Source organism: Elephantulus edwardii, unplaced genomic scaffold (genome assembly GCF_000299155.1).
Source record: "Elephantulus edwardii isolate Elephantulus edwardi_28Jun2011 unplaced genomic scaffold, EleEdw1.0 scaffold00035, whole genome shotgun sequence".
In the NCBI taxonomy this organism is placed as follows: Eukaryota; Metazoa; Chordata; class Mammalia; order Macroscelidea; family Macroscelididae; genus Elephantulus; species Elephantulus edwardii.
The window spans coordinates 9,663,392-9,680,442 of record NW_006399785.1 but is presented as its reverse complement, the minus strand read 5'-3'; positions in this window follow the sequence as shown (position 1 = coordinate 9,680,442).

Here is a 17,051-nt window from a genome sequence, read left to right as displayed (position 1 = left end):
TCCAAAGTACTGAAGAGCAATGGTGTCTCTCTGGAGACTAAGGTGCACCTGCACAGTAGCAATACATAAACCAATACATGGTATTATAAACTGACAGATTATTAGTGGTCTGTTTCAAGTTGTTCTTGTTAGGTGCCTTTCTACAAGACTCTGATTCAAGTTGTGGTTGTTGAGTACTGTTCAATCAGAACTGACCCATAGCTGGCCCTCTAGTGGGTTTTCAGAGGCAGTTAATCGCATGGGAGGAGATTGCTCATCTTTCTCCCACAGAGCAACTGGAGGATTTGAACAATGTGCCTTTGGAATTGCAACACAGATTCTTACTGCTAGGCCAGCAGAGATCCCTCTGATTCTTGATGGCCCTACATAAAACAAGATGAAACACTGCCCCATCCTTAATCACTTTGCAAAACCAGGATATCTTTTTCCAGGGACTAGTTCAAGTATGTTGTTGACAGTCTTTGAATTAAGCACAACTTAGGGTGACGCTATGAACAAAAGGCTTGAATCCCCTCACCAACTACCGACATTTATCAAAGTTCATTGAGTTTCCAGAGGCATGTTGTTTAGGAAGTGGATGCCAACCTGTCATAGTATGTCTCTGTTGTTATGGGCCATTGAGTCACCTGTGATGAATAACAACTTTTTGTACAGCAGCTCTGAACTCTTTCCTATCCTGAGCCAGTCTCACTAATTCTGATACACTGACTCCCATTTTCCCAGTTACTGTATCATTCCATCTCATCTGGGGTCTTCCTTTCCTATGCTGTCCCCCCACCCTTCTAAGCAGGATGTCCTTCTCCAAGGACTGATCTCTCCTGGCCATGTGCTCAAAGTAAGTGAGGTGGGGCTTCAAAATCCTAGCCTCCAAGGAGACACTCTATTTCACACTGTCCAAAACAGACAGATTTGCTTTGTTGGCAATCCATGATATGTTCAAGACTCTTCTCCATCACCACAACCCGAAGGCATCTGTTCTTCTTCTGCCATCCTTTGTCATTGTCCAACTCTCTGAAGTATAACAAGTAATTGAGAAGGCCATGGCCTGTATTAGGTGCACCTTTGTATCTAGACTGTCATCATTGCTCTTCAGCACTCTGGAGAGGTCCATGACAGCAAATTTTCCCAGTGCAATTTGTCTTTTAATTTCAAGTATAATCCTTCTAAAACCCAAGGAGAATATGTGACATTAGTTGTCAGTCTGAAGGTCAATTGGCCAAAGATTCAAAATTTACTTTCTCAGTCAATTTACTTAATTTGTATTAGCTATTACCTCAAGTAATGATTGATGCTATACACTTATTAACTCATCTATAGCAACATATTTGGAAGACAGTACCCAGTCAATTGCTGGAAAATTATTCATATGAGTGCCAATTTCAAAGACATAGAATATAATGGAATATGGAAATTATTGAACAATATCCTTAATGTCATATACAAGCAAAATTTTGCTAAAGAAAGCTTAAAAATATTCATAGCCATACACCAGCACGGAAGTGCCTGAAATCTAGACTGGGTTTGGAAGAGAGCATGGAACAAGGGATATATATCGTTGCTAACATTAGATGGATCTTGGATGAAAGATATTAACAGAAATATATTTACCCATGTTTTATTGACCAGGTAAAAGTGTCTAATAGTGTGTGGACCATAATGAATTATGATAACATTTTAAATAATAGAAATTGCAGAAGACTTCATTGTGCTTTGTTGAAAACTGTATGTGGACCAATAGCCAGTTATTCAAACAGAAGTAGCATTATACGGTTTAAAATTGGCAATAGACTTTTTCCAATCTTTTTTTCCTCTTTCCTTTATTTGTTGCTGCCCATTTCCTCCACCTCTCCTCCACCTCCTCTTACACAACCCCCAAAGCTACCACACTCTTCTTCCTAGAGTCCATTTCCTGGATCATTTGCTTATCTCACTTCTTTCCCTGGACCTATGCAGCATCCCGGGGTCAGGCTGTCACAGGTAGCTTTGAGCACTGCCTGAGGACACAGCACCCACTGAAGTCGAGTCAGTTCTGACTTACAGCACTCCTCCATCAGATTTCAACAGTTGTAAATCTTTAGAGGAGAAGTTTGCTCATTTTTTTTCTGTTGCGGAGCTGCTGATGAATTCGAACTGCTGACCTTTTAGTTAAAAGTCCAATAAGTTGAGCCCTGTGCCACCAAGGTCCCTTGTGAACACTGCAAGTGTTATTTCAGGTTGCATGTGCTGGTCTGTCCATTTGCTGTACAGAGATAACTCATAGTTACTGTGATGCTAAACACTGTGAACTCCTGTGTCAAATGCAATAATGGTTACCCATGGTGGACAGCGTTTCGTGGAGCTCCACGATTAAAACAAGCTTGGAAGCAGGAGTGGCATCCACTTCAGAAATAGCTTGCCTCTGGAAACTCTCTGAATGTGGAGAAATGATGAAAGTTATACAAGTGTTCAGATCTTTTGTTCTTAGGGTCGCTATGAATTGTCTACAACTCGATGGCACTTAACAACAACAACAACAACAATGCACTATTTGGTAATATGTTGTTGTTGTTGTTGTTTGGGGAAATCTGGGAGTGCTCAAATTCTTCCCATAAGAATTCATGGTAATTTCTTCTCTTCATGCTTGTTTGGCCTGTGAGTGGTTTCATCAGAACGCTATGCTTTGGAATAGCAAAGCACATGTGTCCACCTGAATCTCCACTGACCCTATAGCAACTTGTTGTTAGTGTGTGTCATCAAGTCAGAACCAACCCATCGCTGACCCTCCAGAGGGTTTGCAGGAGCAGTAATAACAAAAGAGGAGACTGTTCATCCTGCTTCCTTACAGCAGCTGGTGCATTTGAACCATGTGCCTTCAGGATTGCAGCACAGATTCTTACCACTAGGCCACCAGAGCTCAATGGAACCAATGACTGGATAATGAAGAAGGACAGAGTCGACCCTGTTGTTCTTTGTTCTGTTCAGTTCTGTTCTGTTCTGTTCTGTTCAGAGAATATTAGGAAAGTATACAAAATTGAAGATAAGCAAGTAGAGGGAATAAAAGAAAATTTGTTATCTGGTTGGCGCAGGATAGAGCAGGGTTTAGGGCTGTTGTACATAGAGTCGGTATGAGTTGCAAACGACTCAACAGCACATAACAACAACAACAGCAACACTTGTATTTGAGAACACATACAATTTCATTTAACGTAATATAGAAAACTAATTCTATGAGAGAAGATTTGTCTGTCTGTCGGTTTTTATTATCATCAATCATCAATGGGATGGAATAACTGTCAGCCTTGTTTCAAATTAAGGAGATAGAGGCCTGAAGAATTATGTATTGTACTAATAACTCAAAAGCCAGCTGCTGGATTTCACCAGATAATCCCTGTCAGAAAGACAGACAGAGAAATTTCCTCTTACGAAGATGTAAAGCCTTGGAAACCGGATAGAGGATAACTGTGTATCAGAAGCTATCTAATGGGAGTTGGGTTTTGGTTTTGTTTGGTTTTAATATCAGGAAACTATTGCGTGTTGTTATTGTTATTATTGTATGCTATTGAACGGCCTGCAATTCATAGAGACCCTATTATGTTCAACAGCTCTGAAGCCTGCCCTGTCCTGAGCCAGTGTCACTGATTCCTACACGTCTATTCCCATTGTCCAGTTACTGCATCATTCCATCTCATCCAGAGTCTTCCTCTCCTGCACCGTACCTCCACTCTTCCAAGCATGATGACTTTTCCAAGGCCAAGTTTCTCATGGCCATGTGCCCAAAGTATGTGAGACAGATCTTCAGCAGAAATCTAAACAACTACTCGGGATGATAGAAGGAGAATTGGTGCCTTTGAGTCATGGTTCTGGAGAAGAATAATGAATATACCATGGGCAACAGGTTCATCTTGGAGAGTATGAAACCAGTTTGCTTCTTGGAGACAAAAAACCTGAGGCTCTTGCTGACATACTTTGGGTTTATTGCAAGGAGGTGCCAATCCTTGGAGAGAGAGGGTGGAGGAACAGTACAAGAGGAAGACCCTCGATGAGATGGATTGTCTCAGTGGCTGGGGTAATGGAGGTGGATGTATCAGAGATGATGAGGTTGGCACAGGCTAGAGAGGGTTCAGAGCTGTTGTACATAAAGTCACTATGAGTCACAAATAACTAGACAGCACTTAACAATAACAACTGCATTGCATAGATGGTAAGTTCATTGTTCAAAGTCCACTACCATGCATAAATGAGCTGAGATTCATGTACAGATACACCTTGGTTCTAAAGCTAATGCTATTCAATACACCATATTGTCTTATTGTTATGTGTTATTAAGTCGCTGTGACTAATGTTGTTGTATGTGCCATCAAGTTGTTTGTGACTCATAGTGACCCTATGTACAATAGTTCTGAAGCGTGCCATGTCGTGAGCCAGTCTCACTGACTCCAACATACCTACCCACATTGCCCCAGTTACTGTATCAATTCATCTCATCCGAGGTCTTCCTCTCCTGCTCTGTTCTTCCACCCTTCTGAGCATGATGTTTTCTCCAAGGATCGATCCCTCCTGGATACATCTCCAAAGTATGTGAGATGGAGCTTCAAAATCCTAACCTAGGAGACTCTTCTCCAGCACCACAACTCCAAGGTATCAAATCTTCTTCTGTCATCTTTAGTCATTTTCCAGCTCTCTGATGCGTAACAACCAATTGAGAATATCATGGACTGAATCATGCACCTTAGTCTCTAGACAGTCACTGTTGCTTTTCAGTAGTCTGGAATGTCCCCTGATATCAGATTTACCTAATGTAATTTATTTCTATTTCCTGATTGCTGGCACCAAGAGTGCTGATTGTGGAGCTGAGCAAGCTGTAACTGTCAACAATATCAAGTTCTTCTTTATCCATCATGGTGCTGCCAATTCACCCAATGGTGAGAATCTTTGTCTTCTTGATGTTGAGCTTCAATCCATATTGAAGACTACAGTCCTTGACCTCCTGCAGCAAGCATTTCAGGTCCTCCTTAGTTTCAGAAAGCAAGGATGTGTCAGCTGCATAACACGGGTTGTTGGTGAGTCTTCCTCCAATCCTGATGGCACACTCCTTCTTATAAAGCCTAGTCTCCCAGATGATCTGTTTTCCATAAAGATTGACAAAGTATGGAGACAGGACACATCTCTGGCACACTCCCTTTCTGATTTTGAACCATGCTGTGTATCCCTGCTCTGTTCTGAGGACTTCTTCCTGGTCCAAGTACAGGTTTCATATAAGCATAATCAAGTGTTCTGGAATTCCCAGTTTCCTCAAGATTAATCACTATTTGTTGTGATCCACATAGTCAAATGCCTTTGCGTAGTCAATGAAACATAGATAGCTAACCCTCTGGTACTCTTTGCTTTCTGCCAAGATCCATCTGACATTGGCAATAATATCTCTAGTGTCATGGCCTCTACTAAACCTAGATTGTATTTCTGGTAGTTCTCTGTCAATGCATTGTTCCAGTCATTTCTAGATAATCTTCAGCAGGATTTTGCTTGCATATAATGTGAGTAATAGTGTATGATAATTATCACACTCTATCAAGTCACCTTTTTTTTTTGGAATGGGAATAAATATGCCTCGCTTCCAGTCAGTTGGCCGGGTAGTTGTCCTCCAGACTTCTTGGCACAACCTTGTCAGCACATTCAGGGCAGTATCTGTTTGTTGAAATATATCAATTGGAATCCCATCAATTCCTGGAGCTTTATTTTTTTGCCAAGTCCTTCAGAGCAGCCTGAACTTCTCCTTCTCCTTCATCACCAATAGTCTTAGTATCACAAAATTGAACACATCCAGAGAAAAATGTGGACATTGGACTTGAAATCTTGTCCTATGAAAGATCATCCTGGAAATGGAAACATTTATCCAAATAGCATCTGAAGTTAACAAGATGGCAAGAGCCCCTTCCTCTTTTGGGGTACCCAGTCTTCATCAGTGAGATGAAAGTCTCACCAGCCACCAACTAAGTAGTTACCATCAAGTAGATTCTAACACGTGACTCCTGGCAAATTGCATTCCACAGGACTTTGTGGACTATGACCTTTCAGAAGCAGATTGCCAACTTTTTCCCTCTTTAGTTACCCCTAGATGGGTTTGAACAATCTACATTTTGGTTAGTAGCCCAATGTGAATTACTTGCGCCATTCAGGGAATCCTAGACCAGGGAGAGAAAATAATGCACACATATGCTACCAATTTCTACTTCAGCGCAACATTACACACAGCATCCTATTCTTTCTCACTGAACCTGGACACAATTTCATGGATATTTTCAACATTTTCCTGAATTGCACACACAGTGAAGATTGCCATGAAACAAGACGACACATTGAAAATAGCATTATCTGAGCAGTATCACCTCTGGATATTAGTCAATCTCAAATAATATAAGATTATTGTTATGGTAGTCAAACAGCTGGATATCTGACTTCCAATGATTTAGAAAGAAAGAACTGCTTATTGACTCGCTTTTAATAACACAAATAACCTTCAGCAGCTTATAAGGTATTCAAGTAGTGTCATAAAAGTATGAAACTTAAATTTTTGTTTAGAAATTCTAATATTTGCTGTTCTACCTCAGGTCAAACAAACAGACAGATGTCTGCTCTGGTTGATTTGAACAGGAAAGTGTCACTGAGAAGCTCACTAAATTAAACTGAAATAAAGAACAAGACTGAGGTAATGCCTAAGGGGGCTGGGTGCATCTAAGATCCTATCCAATCATCACTGGTCCTGTGCCGTCACTGAAAGACTCATTCAAATCTAAGTAAACCTGTATTTTTTGGATCGTTTCTTTAGGATTCAAAGTCTTGGGAGGAAGCTTCTGGAAGTTGTAGAAGCACTGGGTGACCAAGAGTACTGCATTAACAGGGACGCCACAAGTGGATAGCTTTAACAAATAGAAATTTAGCCTCTTGCGGATTAGGATGCTAGAAGTTCAAACTCAAGGTGCCAGTTCAGGGGAAGGGTTTTCCCTGTCAATTCTAGAGGAGAAGCTCTGGTTGCCTTCAGCATCTGTGGGTCTTGTGTTTTTGGAAACTTCTGTTGTGTCTTCCCCTTCCTCTGTGTCCTTGTGAAGCATTTTTTGTGTAAGATCTCTGAGGAAGGACAGAAAGAAAAGTTTATTGGGGAGAAACTGCCAGGCTGACTCTAAAGTAGAGAATACCAGCTCCGTAAAGTTGGAGTGGAGTTTTCTATTGTCTTACAAGGAAAGGGAGGAGCGGGGATGTAGGCAGCTGTTTGGTACAAGATAAGGGAGCTGGTCAGTGGTCGTGGATAGTTATTCCTGGGAAAGGGCCGAGGAACAGTTTTGCAGTCCTAACAGAGATAAACAGAGTTGCAGCTGCTGCTTTGATCACTTCTGCTGCTGTTCGGGGAAAGGAGGAGAGAGAGAGGCTCCGCAGCCCTAAAACCTTGAAAAGAGACCCCAAATCAAAAAGACTCGCTGTACCCCTAGTACCCCTGGTGATTATTTCTTTGTAGTACTGAGGCCCACTTCTTGACTGCCCTCCTTCCTTTTCTTCTCTAGTGAAATGCTGTGGTGGATTTTGTGTGCCGTTAAGAGGAAGTGTCTCATAGCTGATCCTCAAGCAGCTTTTCAAAGGCAGTAAATCACATGAGAGGTGAGTGTTCTGTCTTCTCCTTAAGAGCAGATGGTGGATTCAAACTTTCTGACTTTGGGATTGCAATGCATCTTCTTACCACTAGGCCACCAGAGGGGTGTTAAAGGACGCACTCTGGGATACTCCTCTTATGTCACGCCAGAGTTAAAATGGAATGAAGAGGTATTGTATCCCACCCTTAACCCTTCTACAATTCTTATCAGATCATGAAAGGTATTCTATATCTTCCATATTATAACCTAACAGATCTATCGTGGAGAAAGTGAAAAAAGAATGTTCCTTGGACACAAATATGGTGCAACTTCATCTCACACATTTTGAGCACGTTGTTAGGAGGGTCCAGTCTCTGTAGAAGGACCTCATGCTTGGAAAATGTACAGTCAGTGTAGGCAAGGAAGACCCTGAATAAGATGGATTGACACTTAAGCAATGGGTCAGGTCTGACAGGGACAGCCAGGATGGCACAGGATAGGGCAGGGTTGAGATCCATAGTACAGATATCATGCAACTGCACATAGCAACAGAAGCATGATATCATTACATGCATGCATTCTGTCCAGATGCAGTTCAATCCATGACAAGTATGCAGCTGTTATGGGGTACTCCCTGATACTCAATGCTGTGGGATTGGAATTGACTCATAGCTGTCCTTCCAACAAGTTTTCAGAGGCTTTCAATTGCGTGGGAGGAGATTGCCCATCTTTCTCCCATGGAATTATGGGATGCATCTAGAAAATACCTGCTCCTCTCCTGAGTTTCTTATTGGGCAATCTAAAAGACCGAAGCCGTACATGTTCATGTCCTTGAAGATGTATCATGGAACTGTTGCAGCACAATTGTTAACAGTGCATCTAAATTCCAAAATCAGTCTCCACAATAGTCTACATGTTTCCTATTGCCAAAGGGGCCCTTTAGAGTAGTGAGAGAAGATCTTCACCCTGAAACCTATAGCGTCCCTTTTCAACAGGAAGTGGCTAAGAGAATACGCTGTCCCCTTTTCCTCATGAATCAGGGTGAAGTCTCTCTCAGGGAGGAGTGATAGGGAATGGCAAAGGACACACTGACAAAGGAGATTAATCAGAACTGGCTTTGACAAGCACTGTGGCAATGGGACAATTAAAACAGACTTTCAAGAGGGAAAAGAAAAAAAAAAGAAGAACAAACTGGGAGGAGGGTAGAGAAAAATAGTGCAACAATGAATGAATGGAAACCCAAAATCTCTGTAAATGTTCATTAGAGTTCATAAAATTTAATAAAACAAAATAAATAAAAGACCGAAGCTTAGGACATATGTTTAAATGAAATACTGAAATGAATACCAAGGGAACTGTGAATTAAAGATGTTGTTGCTGGTAGTGGTGGTAGTGGTGTTGGTGTTGATGTTAGCGGCGTTGCTTGTTGGTAGCAATGGCTGGTGGTGGTCCCTGTGGTGGTTATTAGTAGTTCCCATTGAGCCTACTCCCGCTGACGGCAATCTTGTGTGTTCAGAGTGGACCTGCTCCGTAGGATTTTCCAAGCTTGTGATATCCCAGAAGCAGATGTGCAGGTCTGTCCTTCCCAGCACCCATCTCTGCATGATCTCCTGGAACCAGCTCTCTGGCTTTGAATCAAACACTTCACCGCTTGGAGCACGAAGAGTCTCAGCTCTTCTTATTGCTGCCATCAAATCCGCACCAATCTATGGCAGTGTTTTGCATAATGGAACAAAACATTACCCCATCCTGTAGTTGGGTAATGACATCAGGACCACTGTTGGTTTTCAGTCTATTGTTGCTGTTACCCTGTTAATAGCGTATCTAGGTTTCTCTCATGGCCCCTCTCCTTCACCAAACATGAAGTCCTTTTCTAGTGAGTGACCTTTCTTGATGATACGCTACAAGGAAGAGAGACAAGGGCTTGTTACCCTCTATTCTTAGAAGCATTTTGTTGTAATTACTGAATTGTTGTTTGGTGCCGTTGAATCAACTGTGACGTATAGCAGCTCTATGTACAAAGGATCTGAATGAGACCTGCCCTCTTCTATGTCATCCTCATCGCTGGTACACTTGAGCCCATTGTTATAGCAACTGGATCAACTCACCTTGTTGCGGGTCTGTCCCTCTTTTGCTGGCCCTTCTCAACATGCCCAAAATATTTGAGATGAAGTTTAACCATCCTTCCCTATCAGGAGTACGTTGGCTGCACCTTCTACAAGAGAATGCTTGTTCTCTTGGCAGTCCAGGGAATATTCAGTGCCCTTCTCTAGTGCCACAACTCAAAGGCATCAATTTTTCTTCTATCATCTTTATTCACTATTCAACTCTCAGCAAGTGATTGAAAGATCATAACTTGTATCAGGTGTACCTTTTCTTTAAACTGATATCCTTGCTTTTCCACACATTGGAGAGGTCTCTGACTGCAAACTTTTGGAGTAGACTCAGCTGAGATGTCATAGTAATATCTTTTAATTCGCATACTCCTTGTAAAGAGAGCAGGGACAGTAGCACCTGACTTCATTAACTCCACAAGCAGGGGAACTGTCCCTATCAACAACATCCGCAGTATAAAACTAAGTCCTATGAGACAAGACATCACCCTCCACATCCTTATACCAATTCTAACACCAATTGCCCTTTTCAGGACTCTTCACTGCTCCACTACTAAATTCACTAATCCACTCCAGAGGACACACAGAGCTCACACAACCATACTTACAATTATAGGTTTATTAGAGACTTGAACAGGTTATGATTCAAGTTTGAAAGTGAATACACTTCTTCAGTCAGGAAAGCTTCTCAAGCATGCTCAAAGATCCCTTGACCTTCAGCCTTGAGGCTTTAGGTCAGTGTCGCAAAGCCCTGAGTGCTTCCACTTACGCTATCTCCTTCTAATCTCCCACAAAGCTTGGCAAAACCCATGGCTCTGGCTCTGGGAGGCAGCAGTACCAGGCCAGCTCTGTCAGTGTTACAAAGTTCTCTTGTGTTGTTGTTAAGTACCGTGAAGTCATAGGCGAAAGTAGTCAAAGTTCTCTTAGTCCTTTCAATTACAGCATCTCCTCTCCCCCAAGCCTGAGTCCTCCAGCAAGCTTCGGTGGACGCCCCTCCACCCTCACCCAGTCTCTGGTTCTGCTCTAGCTCCATGGGCGGCAGTCCCAGATCTGCTGTGTCTCACTTCAGCCTCTCTTTCTCTGATGCTGCTGTTGCTGCTGCTGTTCTTGTCTAGATCCCGGACTGACTGGTGTAAGAATCTCTCACCCAAATTCCTGGTGTCAGATTCACCTCTTCTTCCTTCTATTTGGTACTGAGATTCCCATCTTCTGAGTCTAAATCTGCTCCATTTAAGCCTGAGGGATGATACTACTAGCCAACTCTGTTACAAGTAGTTTATACATCTTGTTTGCATGTTCCCACCCAACCATGTGGTGGAAGTCAAAGCTGATGGCTAGGAAAGCCATTCTGAAAAATCAGCCTACAACACACTCCTCCACAACATCCCCAACGAGGCAGATACAAAATTCTATTATATGGGTAAGCAAAGAGTAACTTTCCCAGGAAAACACCACTAATACACATTGGAACAAGACCAGTCTGTCCAAATCAAATCTAGTACTTCTAAACATTAAACTAGGGAGTTCTGATGGCCTACTGGTAAAAAGCTGTGCCATAATCCTAAAGGCATGAAGTTCGAATCTACCAGCTGCTCTGTGGGAGCTATCTCCTTCGATGCTATTCACTGCCTCTGAAAATCTGCTAGAGGGTCAGTATTGGTCAGTTCTGACTCAACAGCACACAGCAACAACTGCATCTCTCTACGAAGGGAACTCTGGTGGTCTAGTGGTAAAGAGTCGCACTGCCAACCCAAAGTCGGGTAGTTTAAGTCGGCTGGAGGAAGATGGGCCATCTGTTCCTGTGTGATTTACAGCCTCTGAAAGCCTGCCGCAGGGTTAGCTATGAGTTGTTCCATTTCAATGACAATGTGTTCGCTTTGTTTTGTTCGGCAAGCTGTGAACTCTCTTTATGAGTGTGCCTGGTAGCATAGTGGTAAGAAACTGCACTGCAACCCCTAAGGTATGCAGTTCAAACCCACCAGCCGCTCTGCAGGAGAAAGATGGTCAGTCTCCTCCCATGTTATTAGCTGCCTCTGAAAACCCATGGCGGGTCAGCTATGGTTCAGTTCTGACTCAATGGCACTCAGCAACATCAACTGTAGCCCAGATCAGAGTTTGCACGTAGAAAGCATAGAGTGAGTGCTTGCTTTGGAGCTTCCCCTCAGCTGTTACCCAGTCATTCCAGACTCGCACGTGTGCCTCACGCACATCGCAGTACAACTCTGTTCCATAGGATGCGAACGTCTGAGTTCTCACGAGTGGACGACCAGTTCTTTCCTCCAACGAGACTGAAGAGGAGTTGAACCATCGAGCCATTAACTGTGCCATGTTGGCTCTAAGTGAAGACTCAGTACAGCCACCAATCACACGAGAAATAACAGGACAGATTGTTTTTAAAAAGTATAAATCACCAACTCTAACAGGAAGGATTATGAAATAAATGATGGAGACAAGTATAGGATACTCAAACCCACTGCACTGCATGGACCTTAATGCATTGTGACCTCCACTGAGTTTCTGAACCTGCAAATCTTTATGACACAGATGGTGAAGTTTCATCTCTCATACTTTGAGCATGTTGCTAACAGAATATTCCTTGAAGATTAACATCTTGCTTGGAAATAGGGAGGGTCGAGGGTCAGGAAAGGAACGGAAGACCCTCAATGAGACAGACTGACACGGTGACTGCAGCAGTGGGATCAAGTGTTTCAGTGATGATGTGGATGGCAAAAGGTAGAATATGATTCAGATCTGTTAATAGGATCGCTATGAGTTATTCTCAACTCGACAGTTGTTTTTGTTGTTACGTGCCATCGAGTCATTTGCGACTCATAGTGACCCTATGTACAAGAGCCCTAAACACCATTCTATCCTGTGCCAACCTCGCTATCTCAAATACATTAATTCCCACCACTCCACTCACAGAATCGATCCATCTCATTGAGGGTCTTCCTCTCCTGTGCCGTCCCTCCACTCTCCCAAACATAATGTCCCCCTCCAAGAACCAGTCCCTCCTTATAACATGTCCAAAGTATGTCAGACGAAGCTTCAGAATCCTTAACTACAGGGAACATTCTGGCTTCACCCTCTCCAGGACAAACGTGTTTGTTCTCCTAGCAGTCCATGGTATATTCAACACTCTTCTCCAGCACAACTCAAAGGCACCAATTCTCTTTCTATCAACCCTATTCACTGTCCAACTCTCAGATACATAGCACGTAATTGCAAAGACTATAGCCTGGATCAGGCACACCTTAGTCTCCAGCCTGACATCATTGCTCTTCAGCACTCTTAAGAGGTCCCTCACAGCTGACTTTCCCAATGCAATTCATCTATGCATAGAGGTGTAGTGTTAAAATACATACCTATAGACTATAAGATTTTTGTCATTGTTGGGTGCCATCAAGTCAAGTACAAATCATAGTAACATTCCTAGAGTATGTAAGATGAAACTTCGCTATTCTTGCCTCCAACGAGCATTCTTCCACTACCCTTTCTCTAAGACGGGCTGTCTGTTCTTTTGGCAATCCATAGAATATTCAATACTCTCCTCCAACATCACAGTTCAAGGGCATCAATTTCTCCCCTTTCATTCTTATTGATTGCCCATCTCTCAGATGTATAGCAAGACCATTGTCTGAATCAAGTGCACCATGATCCTCAAACTGACATTGCTCATCAATAATTTGGGTAGATCCATGACTGCAGACTTTGCCAGTGCAATACATCTCCTGATCTCCTGATGCTAGTACCACGTATACTGATTGAAGATTCAAGTAAAGTCAAGTCATTGACAGTTTCAGTCTTTTCTCTATCTATCCTGATGTCACCTATTGGTCTATTGGTGATGAATTTTATATCTTGATATTGAGAGGTAATTCATGGTGAAGGCTGTAGTCTTTGATCTTCTGCAGCAAGTGTTTCAAGTCCTTCTCCCTTTTAGCAAGCAAGGTGTGTTACTTACAAACTGAAAATTATCAGTGAGTCTTCCTCTGATCTTGATTCCACATTCCTTGTCATAGAGTCCACCATCCTGAATAATTTGTTAAGCATACAGATCAAATAGGTATGGAGAAAAGATACAACCCAGACACATGCCTTTCTTAATTTTAAACCATGTAATGTTCAGATGAGTTATTGGGGGATATCAAGAATATCATCCAGGAAGAGTGTAAAAAGGTCATTAAAAAGACAGAGAATGAAGAAAAGACCAAAATGATGTCAGGACAGACTCTGAATATTCCACTAGAGCACGAAGAAGCCAAAGCAAAGCACAGGAAAGAAATCAAGATATTAAGGATCTGAAAGAAGATTTCAAAGGGCAGTGCAGGAAGACAAAGTATATAAGGAAATGTGCAAATAGCTGGAGTTATAAAATCAAAGTGGTTGAAATGACTCAGCATTTTTTAAGTGTAAGGAACTGAAGGACAAATTCAAGCCTTGAGTTGTAATACTTAAGGATGATTTAGGCAGAATATTAAATGATCCAGGAAGCATTAAAAAGAAGATGGAAAGAGTATATAAAGTCATTATACCAAAAGGAATTGGTGGAGACAGAAGAATTTAATGAAACATATGAGCAAGAGCCTGTGGTGATGAAGGAGGAAGTTCAATCTGCTCTGAAAGAATTGGCAAAAAACAAGGCCCCAGGAATTGATGGCATGCCGATTGACATATTTCATCAAACAGATGTTGCCCTGGGTGTCCTCACCAAGTTGGGCCAAGAAATCTGGAGAACAACCACTTGGTCAACTGACTGGAAAAGATCTGTATTTGTTCCCGTTCCAAAAAATGGTGATCTGACACAGTGTGGAAATTATCGAACAATATCACTGATTTCACACACAAGCAAGATTCTGCTGAAGATTATACAAAAACAACTGGAACAGCACATCAACAGAGAACTGCCAGAAGTTAGGCTATGTTTAGAAGGGGTCATGGTACTAGAGATATTGTAGACAATGCTAGATGGATCTTGGGTGAAAGCAGGGAGTACCAGAGGAAAGGATATCTGTGTTTCATTGACTTTGCAAAGGCGTTTGACTGTGTGGATCACAGCAAACTGTGGCTGACTCTGAGAAGAATGGAAATCCCAGAACACTTGATTGTGCTAATGTGAATCCTATACTTTGTGCAGGAGGAAGTAGTCTGAACAGAGCAAAGAAACACTGCATTGTTCAAAATCAAGAAGGGTGTTCACCAGAGATGTGTCCTGTCTCCATACCTTTTCAATCTATATGCAGAACAGATTATCTGGAGTCTGGATTCTATGAGGAGAAATGTGACATCAGAATTGGAAAAAGATTTATTACCAATTTACGTTATGCAGATGACACACACCTGCTTGCGAAACGGAGGAGGACCTGAAGCGCTTGCTGCAGAAGGTTAAGAACTGTAGCCTTAAATATGGATTGAAGCTCAATATCAAGAAAACAAAGATTCTCACCACTGGGCCAGTTGGCAGCATCATGATAGATGGTGAAGAAATTGCGATTGTTCACAGCTTTAGATTGCTTGGCTCCACAATAAACACTCTTGGCACCAGTAGCCAGGAAATTAAAATATGTATTGTGATGGGAAAGTCTGCTGTTAGAGACCTCTTTAAAGTTCTGAGGAGCAATGATGTCAATCTGGAGACTAAGGTGTGCGTGTCATGGTCTTTGCAATCACTTGCTATGTGTCAGAGAACTGGACAATGACTAGGGATGATAGAGCACTAATGTCTTTGAGCTGTGGTGTTGGAGAAGAGTATTGAATATACCATGGACTGCTAAGAGAATGAACAGGTTCATCCTGGAGGTTAAACCAGGTTGTTCCTTGGAGGCAAGGATTCTGAGGGTTCATTTGACATACTTTGGTCATGTTGCAAGGAGGGATCAGTCCTTGGAGGGAGATGTCATGCTTGCGAGGGTGGAAGGACAGTACAAGAGCAGAAGACCCTCGATGAGATGTATTGATTTGGTGACTGGTGTAATGGGGGTAGGTGTGTCAGAGACAATAAGATTGGCACAGAATAGAGCAGTGTTTCATAGGGTCACCATGAGTTGCAGGTGACTTGGTGGCACATAACAATAACAACAACCAGTGTTCCCTTGCTCTGCTCACACAACAGGCTCCTGGTCTAGGTACAAGTTTCTCATGAGCATAATTAAGTGTCCTGAGATTTCTATTCTTCTCCGTGTTACCCATAGCCTGTTATCCACACTGTCAAATGCCTCTGCATAGTCGATAAAGCACAAATAGACATTCTCCTGATATTCTCTGCTCTCAGCCAGGTCCATCTGACATAGACAATGATGAACCTTGTTCCATTGCATCTTCCAAATGAAGTTTACACTGTCTGGAAGTTCCCTATCTATGTACTGTTTTAGATATCATTGATGGATCTTCAGAAATACTATACTTGTGTCTGTTATTAATGTTATTGCTCATGAATTTCCACATTCTGGTGGATCAGCTTTCTTGGAATTTGGACAAATATGAATCTCTTCCAGACTAGACTGTTAGCCAGGTAGCTGTTGTCCAAATTTTCTGGAATAGACTGGTGAGCACATCTAGTCTAGGGTCTGCGTCTACCATTTAAAACATTTCCATTGATATTTCCTCAATCCTGAGGTCTTTTTTTTTTCCAGGGTCTTCATTGCAGCTTGGACTTCTTTCTTTTTTATTATTGGCTTTTGAGTATATGTACTTCCTGAAATATTTCCATGCAGGCCACTTCTTTTTGGTACATTGATTCTGTGCATCCCTTCTTCTTGTGACTATCTTCTTTTGCTGTTTCTTGGATCATTCAAGTTTCTGGCCATAGCCTCATCTCTCAGTAATCCATCTCAGGGATTGAGATTGTTTTTTAGTTCTTTCAGCTTGAGAAATTCCAAGGAAGTTCTTTCCTTTTATTTTCTAATGCTAGGTCTCTATATTTCATTATAAAAGTTTGCTTTGTCTTCACCAGCTGCCCTTTGAATTCGTCTGTTCACCTCTTTGACATCAACATCTCTTCCCTTTGTTTCAGCTCCTCAAAACCTTAGCACAATTATCTGGGTGTTTTCTGACATCTAATTTGGTTTGTTCTTTCACCTTTTTCTTTGTAGTGACCTTTTACTCTCTTCAAGAATAATATTCTTAATGTCATCCACTACTCATCTAGTCTTCGATCATTGTTGTTTAGTGTTTCAAACCCTGAAGAGATTTTGCTTATAGATGTATATTCTCAAAGTTTTCAAGTTGAACAGAAGATCTTTCAACAAAGGGGCATGACTGTCCCCTCAGAGTACTGATTTGATAAGGATGGGAAAATCAGAAATTGGCTATCTAAAAAAGGGGTATTAGGGCCTGA